This window comes from Perna viridis, chromosome 7, assembly GCF_037379345.1.
Source record: "Perna viridis isolate PV_CMFRI_1.1 ecotype Kerala chromosome 7, ASM3737934v1, whole genome shotgun sequence".
NCBI classification, from domain to species: domain Eukaryota; kingdom Metazoa; phylum Mollusca; class Bivalvia; order Mytilida; family Mytilidae; genus Perna; species Perna viridis.
The window spans coordinates 2918808-2934103 of record NC_142451.1 but is presented as its reverse complement, the minus strand read 5'-3'; the positions used below and the strand labels follow the sequence as shown (position 1 = coordinate 2934103).

Below are 15296 nucleotides of genomic sequence, written 5' to 3'. Positions count from 1 at the left end.
ATTTCTGCATTTCTTTGGGTCACCTGGAAGTGCTCCGGTTTCAAGATAGTCAATTAAATCTTTATACCACATGTCTTTTCTTCGAAGTTGACGTACATTACCGCAGGACAGGTTATATGTTTCTTCATTCACCGAATCGGCAGCGCTACAGGTGGCGGCATTCTCCTTTACTACAGTTTCTGATTTGACACGCCCAATCTTGTTTAATACACTCGAATGACGGTAACTCATCCCAATTTTCTGATTGATCGTTTTGACAATCAAAGTAACGCCTCGAAACCCCATCAGCGCTTGTGTGTATTTTTCCTGGGCGGAACTTAATTTCATAAACATATGATTGTAGGAGCGCTACCCAGCGTGCGAATTTTCCGACTGGTTCATTCATTGTCAATAACCATGTTAATGACGAATGATCCACAAATGTTTCGAATTTGTTATGGCGAAGATAACAATCGAAATGTTTGACAGCGTATACAAGCACAAGACACTCTTTTTCGCTGATTCCATAATTTTTCTCTGAAGGCGACAATGCTTTTTCCAGCGTAACTTATAACACGCTCTATGCCGTTTTGAACTTGACATAGTACTGCCCCAAGAGCAAAAGAACTTGCATCGGTGTACAACCGGAACGGGCGGTCATATTGCGGATATCCCAATATAGGAGGTTTGATTAATAATTGTTTGAACGCATCAACAGCACATTGACATTGTACATCCCACACAAATTTAACATCCTTTTTTGTCGGTACAAAGGCGAAGCTATTTTCGAGTAATCCTTCATAAAACGCCGGTAATATCCCGAAAGTCCTAGGACTGCTCGCAACTTCCTAACACACGTTGGAGTCGGATAATTTTTTATCGCACTGACAGTTTCTGGATTCGGAGAAATACCTTCGCTATGACAACATGTCCAAGATAGCGTATTTCCCGCTTCGCAAAGTTACATTTCGAAGGATGAAGTTTGAGTCCGGCACCTCGTAAACGCTCAAACAATTGTTCTAGATGCACCAAATGATCTCGAAATGTACGACTGAATATTATAACATCATCAAGGTACAAAAGTGATGTTTTCAAATTAGTCCACGTAACACTGCTTCCATTACGGGTTGGAAGGTCAAAGGGCTATTTTTCAGCCCCTGAGGGAGTCTCTTGAAATGGAACAACCCTAAATGACAACGCCACGTATTAAGGGGACGGGATTCTGGGTCAGTTTTCCAATTGATAAAACCCCGATTGAAGATCTAAGCATGAGAAAAATGATGGGGAGGCAGACCCTAAACTTTCCAAAGCTTCATCGGTTGTGGGGAGTGGATAAGCATCCAAGTTTGCAATATGCTTCTTTAAAGCCCTATAGTCAACTACAAAACGATACCCATTATTATTCTTTTTTCGTAATGAGCAGACAAGGGGAGGCCCACGGACTTATAGATTCTTCTATAATGTCTTGATCTATGAAAGTTTTGACCATTTTTTCAAAAACATCTTTTTGACGTGAACCTAACTTGTATGCCCGTTGGCGAACAGGTATGGTCCCCTTTCGAACCTCAATGGTATGTTTCAGTAAAGAGCATTTACTAAGCATGTTATCACTTCCTACAAATACATCACTATATTTATCTACCAAATTTTGCAAAGCTTTCATTTCATTTTCCGATAAACTCTTATCAGCTTGACCTTTGACATCGAATTTGCCAGTTTTAACATTACAAATTCTACCATCACCTGTATCAATTTTAACAATTCTATCATGTTTAGATACACAAACAAACTTTCCTAAGTTACACTGTTTAGACACAGTAATTGGTTTATCAGAAAAATTTCCAAGCCCAAATAAAATCTGGCCATTATCAACTTTACAAATTGACTTTGCAGTCATTAAACCGGAAGACAAAACATTCAGCGATGCCGGCACGAAACCACAATTAATTTTTCCACTGTCTTCTTTATAGCCTTTCTGTAATTTAAAAAAATTCCACCGGCGCAATTCAATTCAGATTTTCAGGGACGTTAATTTGAACCTTCCAACAACTTATATAAAAAATATAAAAAAATTTACCATTATTTTTTCAAATTTTATGCATAAACACAGAGATACCCTAAAAAATGACCCAAAATGGCTTCTGGATGTCACAAACTTGACCTTTTTTGACCTCACCAAATCACAACCTAAATGTCAAATTTCTCATTTCAACACATCTACTAAAATAATTTCATTATTCCTCTTCCATTTGAGCACAAAAAGTATGAGAAATTCTGAAAGGAAGTGTTTCTAAAACATTTTTGAAAAATCCCCTATTATTATACAATGAAAAGCTAAGGGCAGATAATTGTGGTCTCGTACCTGCCGAGGTCAAACCAATTACTTCATCTGGAAGAGGACTTCCTCTATTTGTTGCAACAACAACTTTTTCGCTTCTAGGCGGTACAACTACAGTGTTTTCTATGGTTAATTGACGACTATACTCGGCGTCACATAAATAACATACTGTTAAAATTTGAATAAAAATATTTTCTACGACTTTATTGACACCAACCGTCGTTTAAATTGTCTTAAATGACTTGCTCATTCGTTTAGCCAAACAGCTTCTCAAAAACAAGTCGCTTATAAGCTTAAATCATGCGTAACAAATCCTTACGGGAAAATCCCATACTAATATCCGCCATGTTGGTTTTTACGGGACGATTTGTTTACAAACGAAGTTCGTAAGTTCCTGTCGAACTCCGGTGACAATCGTCTGCTTGATCAACTTCTCGGTATTGTACGTTGTTCGCGTAAAATAAATCCGAGATATCCGAAATAACGCCGAAGTGCATTCTGGGTTCTTCGGTTTTTGGACAAACCATTTAAACGTAAACAACATTTCCTAGCAACCCGATCACTGTAAACATGGCCGACTTTTTACAATGTAAATATTGGCACCCAGAATTAAAATCTGACCGGAATTTAACGATTCAATGTTTAAGGAGAAGCCGTTTGGCTAAACGAATGAGCAAGTCATTTAAGACAATTTAAACGACGGTAGGTGTCAATAAAGTCGTAGAAAATATTTTTATTCAAATTTTAACAGTATGTTATTTATGTGACGCCGACTATAGGGTCAACTCTTATCTTATTATCATTAAAATCAATAATAATATTGTTTTATTTCAAAAATTCTAACCCTAAAATAATATCGGGTTTTGTACCATCAACTACATAAATTTTAATTGACATCTTATGACTACCAATTGTCAAAGAAATATATACAGTACTTTTGATAGCCATATGTTCATCGTTTACCGCTACAATCTTTTGCTTGTCCGATTTATAGTGTCGACAGTTTGGGGATTTGACAACTTGCTGGCTAATTACATTTATATCAGACCCTGAGTTAATTAAAGCGAACTTGTGAAGTTGGCCTACCTTAATTTGAATATAATTGTTTATAAAATTAATCCCATTAGTAAGCGTATTATCACTACAAGTATCAGGGCAGTTCAATTCGCTTTGCCCAGCGGCTGCCCTCACACGGCCAGGCCTAACTAGTTTTTTCGACAGTTTCTCTCAATGTGGCCAACTTGTCCACAACCATAGCACTTTCTGCTATCTTGTCTAGGTCCTTGGTTTCGTTTAGGTTTGGTGAATTGGAAATACAGTCGACTCTCATTGTCTCGAACTCGGATGACTCGAAATTTCGGTTAAGTCGAAATTTTGTCGAAGTCCGGAAAAAAATGCCTATTTGTCTATGTTATTTTACTTCTTTTTAGTCGAAACTGGATGAGTCGAAATTTCGGTTTTCTCGAAGTAAAAATTAAGTCCCTTCAATGAATTTATTTGTAAAAGTCAATGGTTATCTCGAACTAATTAGGGTAAATTACATGTCAAAGTGTCAAATCATTTTACCTGTCGAGGCCCTGTGTCACCATTAATTAGTTTATTACACCTTTCGATGATGATTTTGATTTGATGACTTGTTACCTGTATTTCTATAATTAATAAAACTATAAAATATTTTATTAATGCAATTAGATTTCTTTTATTTAATGATCAAAGACCATTGTCGGCATTTGTGTTTTTGACAAGATGTCTACGCTTGGGTGTGTATAAAATAATTACCGTTATCCGAACTCAATGGGTCGTTAATGTAGTGACTTTAAATTGTGAAATTGTTTTCTCATCCACAAATGTTATTGTTATTGTTCATATAGTGCTTGATCATTTAAAATTGTAATAAATTTTGTAATCGTTTATTATCTTTATTTTATGCAGTATCTTAGTCTTTAACACATTTGAAACAAGTTTATATTCTTCTGACAACTTAAAATTACGCTTTGAATTTGAACTTAAAAAGCGTAATTTTCAGTCGTCATTAGAAAAAAATAACTATGACAATAAAAAAACTATTTTATTCAACATTATTCAAACAACATAGAAACATAGAAAAACAAGAATTCATCAAAGTACAAACAATAACAAAAATAATTTACGACAACCCAGTATACACAGAATATGTAACCGGATCCAGTTGTACTTATTTTGTCATTCTCGTCCATGGTTATCTCCCCTTTCTGCTGCTCGAACTTCATTGATTTCGTTAAGTCGAACTTCGGTTGAGTCGAACTTTTCTCCTGGTCCCTCCAATTTCGAGGTAACGAGAGTCAACTGTACTTCTTCGCGATATGTCCAGGCTTTTCACAGATCTGACAGGTCACTTTATTTACGGCATTCACGGGCGCGGTATCTGTTTCCAGGGTTTGTGCCAATGTAAGATGTTGCACTCTCTCGCTCAATTTGGTGATTTGTTCATTTTGCTGTTTCATGTAGTCCATGATCTTATCATTCTAATATGTCTGTAGGTTTGGCAACACGTTTATGGATTCATTAGAATGTCTGGCACATTGCAGGGCATCTTGCCAAGTCTGTGGATTTCTTTGAATGACAAACATTCTCAATGTGGGGTTGATTCCGAGAATAAAGTACATCACTTTGTCCTTTTCCTACTTTTGTAACATTATGCACCGACGCTCAATATCTTCAGGGTAGCTTTCAAAATTCTCCCCTTCCTTCATTCGACGGTCGTATAGTTATTGCTCCAAGAGCCAATTAGGATGTAAGTTCTGAAAGTGGTCCGTGAATGCCCTATATAGAATTTTACTGTTCGATTTGTGACTAGCTGTAAGAGATTTACTCCATTCAAGTGCGCTTCCATTTAGTCGCAGTTTCATGGCGTTGAAAATTTTTAAAGGGTCTTTCCAACCATTAAACTCGACCCACGCTTTGAAACTTTCTAGCCATGAAGCGGAATCATCTGCCGGGAGGCCACTGAAGAACGACGGACAAAATGTCATAGAACTTCCAGAATTTTCAATTTTACTTCCCAAAGATTGTAACACAGTATGGATATCGGAAAATTGTTTGTTGTAATCGGTTGCAGAATCACCTTCAAGGCTAAAAACCACTAATTCCACTTCCCATAGGCTTCTATGCTAATTTCACAATATTCAATGGCTTCTCTGGACTTTACCTTAACTTTAACCTGCAGAGGACTATATATCAGCATGATTCTACATATGTCAGCTCACAATCCTCAGAATGGCATGTGGGGTTAGCAGACTTGCAGTGCAGTACTGGTCACCGGAAGTGAAGGGTCTATAAATAGCATGGGAAATCCCAGTGTTTTCACAAGATAGGGGTATATTTAAAAATCATTATGGAGATTAGGCTGCACATCACAAGAAGCAAAATGCACCTATAAAATGTACAGAAATGTTTTTCCTTTCAGAAACTGTTTAAATTTTTTAAATAAGATGAGAACTTTTTTCACAGCACTATGAGGAACAGGGGTAATTTCTGCTTAGGACTATTTTTGCGTATGTTCCAAATGCTAAGTGGTTGAATTGGTGGTCTGTAACCTAAATCAATGTCTAAGGAAACATCCGCCATTCTGTCCGTATTACTTCGGAGATTTTACTGTGGTGGCATTCACATTGTTAGGTTGATCGAAGCCGAATTACTCCACCAGGTTTTGCGTGCGCTGTTACGGCATGCTTGTAATGCCGATTAACATCTTAAAGTACAATTATAGATGTAGAAATCATTACGCATTTATTTATGCGAATTTGTCATTTTTTGTGCAAACAAGTGAGAAAGAGAGGTCACGTGAAGCGCAATACACCAGGTCGTTTCCCATAACCCTTTGGTTTGCAATCAAAGGAGTGCAGCAAAATTTTGCAGAATTATAAGCGATTTTCTTGTTATAGCGTTATAGCTATTTGATTTTTAGGTAAGCCAAAACTGGTACCAGAAAAGGACCGGCCACTCGTGGTATGCATGAGATGATGGTCTATCCAAATTTCTTGGTAATCCAGGAAAGTGAATCGTGGTATTCATGAGATGATGGTCTATCCAAATTTCTTGGTAATCCAGGAAAGTGAACAAATTGATTTTGTTCGAACAATTTTCCGGGCGTTTTACTTTTGTGCCAAAAAGGAGCCTTTTGCGCCACAACTCTTTGGCGCCAGTTTACTTTTCGATATTCGTAGTTAAATTGTGCCAATAAATTAATGATCCTTTTGCACCAGAATACAGGTAAATTTATATTTGATATTGTTTCGTGCTACATTTAAAAAAAATCTCTTTATAAGTGGTTGTTCATCTCTTTTGCAAGTATAGTAGTAAAAATATAAGAAATGTATCAGCTATTTATTGATTTCATCGCCGTAATTCTTGCAATCCTTAAAAAGACCAAGACTCTTTCGCCACCATGACTGACCATGACGGAAGCGATATGACTTGATGACAACAATCGGATATAGCTCTTTGACAAGGAGTATATTTTTTTCAAAGTCAAGATGTAAGGTTTTGAATACTTAGAATCCATCGATAACTATCATTGGTTTTCCTCTATTTGACTCAATCTTCCTAATATTGACATCCATTTCTCCCGATCGGATCAACTGTACATTATATATACATAGATATTTTTTTTATTGTACTTACCAGACTAATACAAATCTGTCTGGTCAAGTTCGGATAACAAGTTATAGTTCTTATGAAAGAATAATAAAATTGAAATTAAAATTAAAATAAAAAAAAAGTAGATAATTATAATAAAAGCTTATATTTGGTTTTTATTCAGGATACATTTTTACATATATGGATGTATTTTTGTTATGTTTCTTATCTTTACTTCATTCATTTCTAACTCATTTTCTTTATTTTATGATCGTTGTACTTTTTATCTTTTTCATTTTTAATTTCCTTATTTGTATTTGACGGAAAAGGACTACACGGAATTTTTTTTTTGGAGCAATTTAACTACGATTTTTTATCCAATTGGCGCAAAAGGACGATGCCTATTTGCCGGGAACGAACGGATTTCCATGTAATGGGACAGATAATACGGCCTACTTGTTTTTGAATTATCAAGGTAACGCATTGGCTTTAACGTGCTTCCTAAATGTTCTGATTTGCACGTTCTGTTCATGTGAAGTTTTCATCTTTATATGATTCTTATCTAAGAGCTGTCAAGGTTACATTGACTTGTTGTCAAGGAAGGCTATTTATAGCCTGAACTTGTTGTCAAGGAAGGCTATTTATAGCCTGAACTTGTTGTCAAGAAAGGCTATTTATAGCCTGAACTTGACTTAGAGATCGTCAAGTGGGATTCAACCGGAAGTGGATATTGCCACATGGAACTGCCTAAATATTTCGCGGTCTGTTCTCTATACCCTCCCCCTTTTTTACCTTGCAAATTTACGTTAGTATATCGCCAATCAATATGTGATGCTTTATTTTTCGTATGAGATGGAAGTATTATGACATCAAAGCTTTTGTAATATTTTTTTAATTGCAATATTTCTATGATTATGTGCTTATCTTGAACTATTTGAATTTTGTCTTGGCCAGCAGGACTATTTTTTTTCAATTTACCTGACGCAGGTCAAACACGGTACCTCCAATAACGGAAAACAATAAAAAAAAAATAATCTAAAAAAAACTGCGGACAGGCTGAGGTGAATTCGAGTATAATTGACGTTGCAATTGGTAATTATATGCATCCTTAGTGACGTAAAACCGACGTAATTTCCCCTTCACGCTAGATTGGTTTTATAGTGTTGAAACTTGTTGACTTTTTGTTTTGCTTGAGTTGTTAGACAATTTGTGAGGTATTGAAGGTAAATCTGACGAATTTTAGATGATTTAAAGTAGCCTGAAGGTCACCTCATTCATCCGGCCACGGTTATAATATTAAATTTGGTCTATGAGCTTTGACAAGTGTAAATGATTTATCTTCTTGGAAGTTAAATTAAGTAGATGATATCTTTCTTTGCGAATAAACGAATGCTTATCTTTAAATTGCAAGTAAATTTAGCTGAATTATGTACGGGTTGAATGTTCTAAATGTTAACTGGTATATTGGTAAGTTTCAGATTGGATAAAATGCTGTCCCTGAGAAAAAGTACTGGAAACGCATCGCTACAATCAAAGCTGGTAGTGGTAGGAAGGCATCAATTCCGTCAGCGAAAGTTTCAAGGGCAGCGTCATACACAGTGCCTCCCCGGCAGTCTACAGCACCGGTACCATCCATTACAACCACCCTTTCAACGGCCATTTCATCATATAACTCTACATTCACGCTTGATTTAACGCTTACAAACCCAGTCACGGTCCCATCGGAAAAACAATTGTCGGATTTCGAAGGTAATACTAACGTATCACTAATACCAATTACAAACAGACACTAAATAGAACCACAAATTCAATTACATTGCCAGTACAAATGAATATGGGAACACAAAACCATTTCAACACACCAAATATGACAAAATGTGCCAATGATGAAATAGCATTAAATGTTCCACAACCAATAAAAGAAAGGATAATTAAAGGGGAATATATAGATTTGTCGACATTGATCAATAATTCTACATATGATAACCAGAAACAGACCATAAGTTTCAGCCAGGGCCAGTTGTCGAGCCATCAATAAAAACAAAGCAAATAACAAACATTGAAATGTGGACTGGTGCATTTATTGTGTATTTAAGCATATATTGTTCGGTTCACAAAACTAGATTTCAGGAGTTATTAAAATATCTGAACGCTGTTAGGCTAGGGGCAAAACGCTGTTCGGGGAATGGTTGAATATCATAAGACCAACAATACAGGTTAAAGAAGGCCCAAGATCCTACTAGTAGTTGGAGCGATCGACTGTTGGAACTGTTTTACTTTGAGAGTTACTTTGTATGCAATCCAAAACATTTCTCCCAACCTACCCAGTAAAAAGAAACGCATACAATCTTAAATGTTACGATTTTAACTACTCTGGAACTTGTACAAAAGTAGGCTGTTTTTATCAGCACGCTTGTTTAAGGTGCGATGAACCTCACGCTCAGATTTATTGTCATAAGCAAGTACATGTATCTCAAGATCCTATTAGATTTTCAACAAACAGGCATGTCACCCCAAGAACCAATGATTCTTTTCGTGCCCAATATGACAACGGTCAACGATCTGGATTTCGTCAAAGATTCAGATTTGGGGAAAACAACGCAAGCACCTACAGACGTATGGGCCCTAGGTAAAACGCCCATTAAAATCGAAATTATGGAAAATATTTTGCGAGATTACCCATTTACTGATCAAAAAACCAAAATTGTTGACTGGATTTAAATTTGGTTTTCGGCTAGAATACAAGGGTCCCAGAATTCCCAGAGTATAAAAAATTTAAAATGAGCTGACGAAAATAAGTTTGTAGTACAGGAAAAGTTGCAAAAAGAGATAGAATTTGGTCGTATGGCGGGTCCGTTTGACGAAATTCCCATAGCGACATTACGCACTTCGCCAATCGGTATTGCTCCTAAAAGTAGTGGAGGTTGGCGGCTTATTACGCATTTGTCACACCCAAAAGGCAAAAGCCTCAACGATTTTATAGATCAAACAGAATGCAGCGCAAATGATAGGTTCTCTGGGTAGAGGGCCATTGTTGTAAATTGCAATAAATGTCTTCCATTTATCGACATAAATGGAAGCTTACAGTCTTTCACGCTTTCAGACAAGACGTTTCAAGAAGTTGTGCCCGGAAGCGGCGGAAGAGCCAGATCCAATTCTACAGGCATTTCACAGCTTGATATCAACATATCAATATAAACATATTCAACAAAAAGAAGAGGACGCTTACCCTACCGGTGCACCTGGTCCATGCTCCCAGTTTTTTAGTGGAGTCCGAGTTGCTCATTTACTTTTGTTACTTTGTATGTATGATTTTAGTTACTTTATGTTCTTTGTTGTGTATGTCTGTTTTCCATGTCTGGTCTTTGTCCCTGGATTACATTCTTTTGATTACCGCTATAACCTTGGTTCCCTTGATTACTCTTCCAATGGGTTGTTGCATATCATGTTCAGTTTTTCAGACGTTGCCATCTTTCATTTGTTGGAAAGTTGCTGAAAAATCCGGAAAAAGGTCGCTTTAGCATTATTTAGATGATTATCTCTTTCCTGGGAATGGGACTCGAGTGTCTGGAGTTAATGAATACTTTTGCTAGAATTTGTCAAGATCTGGGGGTTCCTATAGCCAAAGAAAAGAGTAAAGGACCCGTTACAAAGTTAGTCTTCCTTGGCCTTGAGATAGACACCACTGAAATGTTAGAATCCCTGAAGATAAACTGCGCCGTTTAAGGGCTCCGCTCGAGACTTTATTGTAGAAATTGTAGAAGAAACGTATTAAGATTAAAGAATGTGAATCTATGGTGTGTCTGATGGCATTTTGTTCGAAAGCGATTGCGTTATCACGAGAATGTATGCTCCGATTTTATGACATTTTGGCTTCAATTAAGTGTAAGTGCAATTTTCGATACATGTTAATAAGGAAATTAGGGAAGATGTTTTAGTTTGCTTAGAATTTCTCAGAGATTTCAATGGTATATGATGCATCTCAGGTGATGATTGGGTGACAAATGATACCCTACAATTATTCTCAGACGCCAGCGGCTCTTCCGAAATGGGTTGTGCGTCATATTTTCAGGGTCGATTTGTGCAGTACCGCTGGCCTCCTGTTTGGGGAAAATCAACCTACTATGTGGGACACAACTTTCTTGGAGCTTGTACCCATTGTATTATCGTTATTTATATGGGGATCTAAATTATCTAATTCTAAGATAATTTTCAGAATAGACAACTATGCATTGTGCTCCATAGTAAATAATAGGACTTCAAAGTCCAAGAGGGTGGTGACCTTCATTCGTCCATTGGTTTTGTTCACAATGAAATTTGGTATACAGTTTAAGGCCAAATTTATAGAAGGGATCAAGAACGAGGTCGCTTACAGTGTTTCATGCTTTCAGACAAGACGTTTCAAGAAGTTGTGCCCGGAAGCGGCGGAAGAGCCAGATCCAATTCTACAGGCATTTCACAGCTTGATATCAAGCTTGAAATTGACAGATTAATTAAAAGCTCCCTCTTCTCTAATTCAAGGAAAACCTACCAGCAGGCTTTAGAGTCCTTCAGTAACTTCGTATATTTATGAAATTATATGATTCGTGGCCAGTACCACTTGATCACATAACCCGATACATAGCTTATTTACCATTAAATGGGTTGTGATAGGACAGTGCTTAGACATTATTGATTAAATTGTTATTTTTGAGAAAGGGAGGAATGTATAATGACTTAAAGAATTAGCATTGTTCATGTTGACTATAAATTGAATTATATGCATGTACGGGTAAAAAAAGGGCTTACGGGTATAAAACAACCAAAATGAGGAAGTAAAAGAACATATCATAAAAAACAACAAGTAACAAGTGGATACAAAAAAAATGTATTGATACCTGGAGGACAAAAAATACTTGTACACAAATAATAAAATGGGCGGGTTAACTGGACACATAGGATGTTTATGTCCAGATTCACATTGATTGATGGATGTGTCTTGTATAATTGAATTGTATATATGTTTGAACATGTTGCATATTCAGAGAGCTCGCTTTTACTCTGGTAATAAAGGTTACAGACCACCAATTCAACCAATGAGCATTCGGAACGTACGCAAAAATAGTCCTACGCAAAAATTACCCCTGTTCCTCATAGTGCTGTGAAAAAAGTTCTCATCTTATTTAAAAAATTTAAACAGTTTCTGAAAGGAAAAACATTTCTGTACATTTTATGGGTGCATTTTGCTTCTTGTGATGTGAAGCCTAATCTCCATAATGATTTTTAAATATACCCCTATCTTGTGAAAACACTGGGATTTCCCATGCTATTTATAGACCCTTCACTTCCGGTGACCAGTACTGCACTGCAAGTCTGCTAACCCCACATGCCATTCTGAGGATTGTGAGCTGACATATGTAGAATCATGCTGATATATAGTCCTCTGCAGGTTAAAGTTAAGGTAAAGTCCAGAGAAGCCATTGAATATTGTGAAATTAGCATAGAAGCCTATGGAAAGTGGAATTAGTGGTTTTTAGCCTAAACGTTACAGTCAGTTTTATACGTCTTTGGAATTATTAATCCGTGCCAGACTCTACCACAGGGTTTTCTCCTTCTACGGCAAAATGCCATATATCTGGAATAAATTGCTACCATAAGTTGGCTGGTCACAATGACAGCTGAATCGTTTGTCATGCAAAAAATCTGAATTAGATTGGGATGAAATGAAGCCATGTGGCATATTTAACACATTCAGTAATTGATCTTGATCCATCAAAAAAGAGGGTAAATTAGGTAATTATATGTAGCCAAGCAAACTTTTAAAGCATAGAGTCCCCGCGTATGACATTACTGCTGAAAATTTTCCTAAATACGTTAAAAACTATTTGATTACATTTTTATTGTATTAGAAATCGCCCCATTCTCAATTTTCAATCATTATCATTGTGGCTGACCTGTGATTTAAATACCCTATATCACACCCGTAGACTTATATTGCATACCCAAATCACAAGCCTAGACCTATTTCGCGTTCTTAGACCTATATTGCATACTGTACAAATGTATATCACACCCCTAGACCTATATGGCATACTGTATATCACACCCTTAGACCTACATGTATATCGCATACCCTATATCACACTGCTGGACTATATCGCTCCCTTAATCATACATAATATGCACATCATATACTGCATATCACTCCCCTAGACCTATATGACATACCATATACCACACCCTTAGACCTACCGGGTGTATGGCATACCCTATATCACACACCTAGACCAATATTGCATACCTTATATCACACCCTAGACCTATATTGCATACCTTATATCACACCCCTAGACCTATATTGCATACCTTATATCACACCCTACACAGAACACACTTGAAGTATGATTAAAATATATGTTTCAATGAACATGACATGCCAAAATCTGTATCTGATGAGGTATCAATCCTCGACCTATATCACCCCGCGACCAATAGCCCTAAGTGGGTTGACATAGGAATCTTGTGTTGATACCACATGTGATACCGATTTTGGCATGTAATATTCAGTATGGAATGTGCATGTGTATTATATCCATATACATGTAATTGATTATCAATATGGTTCTTTTTTAGTGCATTGTCAAGATATACATTTAGAATGCAGATCTTAAAGTCAGATACATGATTTTCATGACGCATGAAGGACACAGTCAATTAGTTTAGAAATTCTATGTCCATGAAAGTGGATTGAAAATATGATGGATATCATGGCACCCATAAGTAGACCTTTCCTAAGAGCTGATTTTCAGGGACATTCATACATGTACATGTATTAGGTAAGTGAAGGTATACATCAGTTTGTCCATATACTTCCAATGTATACAATGATTTTAAATTTTCAGAACTGGTGATAGGTCTACTATAAACATTGCTAGTGTAGAACAGTTGTCATATGTCTTAGCAAAGTTTGCAGTTTACATTTGTATGTCTGTGAACAGAAAATTTATACTGAAAACTTCAACAATACATGTGCATGTACTATGGTTACTGGCATATGCAGTAGAGTATTAATTAAAGATTTCATACATGAAATTATGATATTTGTAATTAATAATACATGTATCAAATTTGTTATTTACTTTACAGTGTGACATTAATTGCTCATAAATAAATCAACATACAGGGATGGATCCAGATATTTTGAAATGGGGGGTCCAGACATCATTATAAATCATCAAGTAACTAGAAACCATACATGGGAGAAGCCCTAAAGCAATATCATTAGTAAACTTTTCAGTTTCTGTATTTAGAAGTTTTGTCTAGTACATGAAATGACTTTAATTTATTGTTTTAAACTCACCACTTCAAACCACTTTAATGATTTTCCTGGTTTTGTGGGGATGTTGTTTTAACAATGACAACCTGTCAGTCAGGTGAAAAGTAACCTATTCTATACCCTTACTTATGTTACCTGTTAGTAACAGTTATTGAAACAAAGATGTGCTCATGAAATACACTGTACTACATTTTTGTAAAGTTTGTTATGTTTCATTTAAGATAAATTTGAATTATTTTAGAGAAAGAAGTGTTTATTTTTTTCTTAATTAAGACAGCTGATAGAGATATTTTCAGAACACTAAAATATAATATATATTTAACTCTATGTAGGACAGAAATTATAATGCTACAGAAATACTGTTTGCGAAATTTCAATCAACCAGTATTGACTAGGTGGCTTAAAAACCAGTAAAAACCTGGGACAGTGATAACCACCCAACCTCTATTTTTGCCTGATTTTGCACACAATTATATGTACATGTAAGAATATTTCTCATCAAGAGAAGGTTTCTGTACTTCCATGTGATGTGTCTAAAATACATGTATATTTTCATGCATTTACATATTGCAACTATCAAAGGCACTGTTATCATTTTTTCCTTGATTTCTTTTCAGTTGTAATCCCTTTTAAAGTTTCACTAGATGTAGCAAGAAGAAAGCAAAAGCAAAATGGACTGTTTTTGTGCTGGGACACTATTTAGGCATGAAACAATCGAAAGTTCATGATTCTCAAGTGCTGGTACATGTCAACATCTCTTAATAAAAACTACAAATATGAATTCTGATTTCGTAGCACTTATTTGTTGGCAAAACATATTTTAATATAATACATATTGGTGAAACAATCATGCAGAAAAAAAATGGAAGAAATGCACATACATTATGAAAGGCAGACAGGTATAAAGGCTCATTTCTCCTTCAGAGTAGGTCCTTTGGTCAACCTAGCTCCCCTATTCCACAGAATTCATTTCTGCTTCATGCATCTCCAACCCGAAATTTCAAAGTGTGGATTTTTTCTTACTTTGAAAATCCATATAATATTGAT

At 36.0% G+C, this 15296-nt stretch overlaps 1 long non-coding RNA gene across 3 annotated transcripts; it reads left to right on the top strand.

Annotated features, from left to right (window-relative positions):
• Nucleotides 1-2470: 2470 nt before the first annotated feature.
• LOC148610969 (uncharacterized) lies at nt 2471-15013 on the top strand. Of its 3 annotated transcripts, none has more exons than XR_015924026.1 (5): nt 2474-3019; nt 6264-6568; nt 7264-8683; nt 13547-13749; nt 14867-15013. It is a non-coding gene; the product is annotated as an uncharacterized LOC148610969 (long non-coding RNA). The 3 variants fall into 3 exon arrangements; XR_015924027.1 differs by having other exon boundaries at nt 6264-7409; nt 8407-8683; XR_015924025.1 differs by having other exon boundaries at nt 2471-3019; nt 6264-8683.
• The last annotated feature ends 283 nt before the right edge of the window (nt 15014-15296 follow it).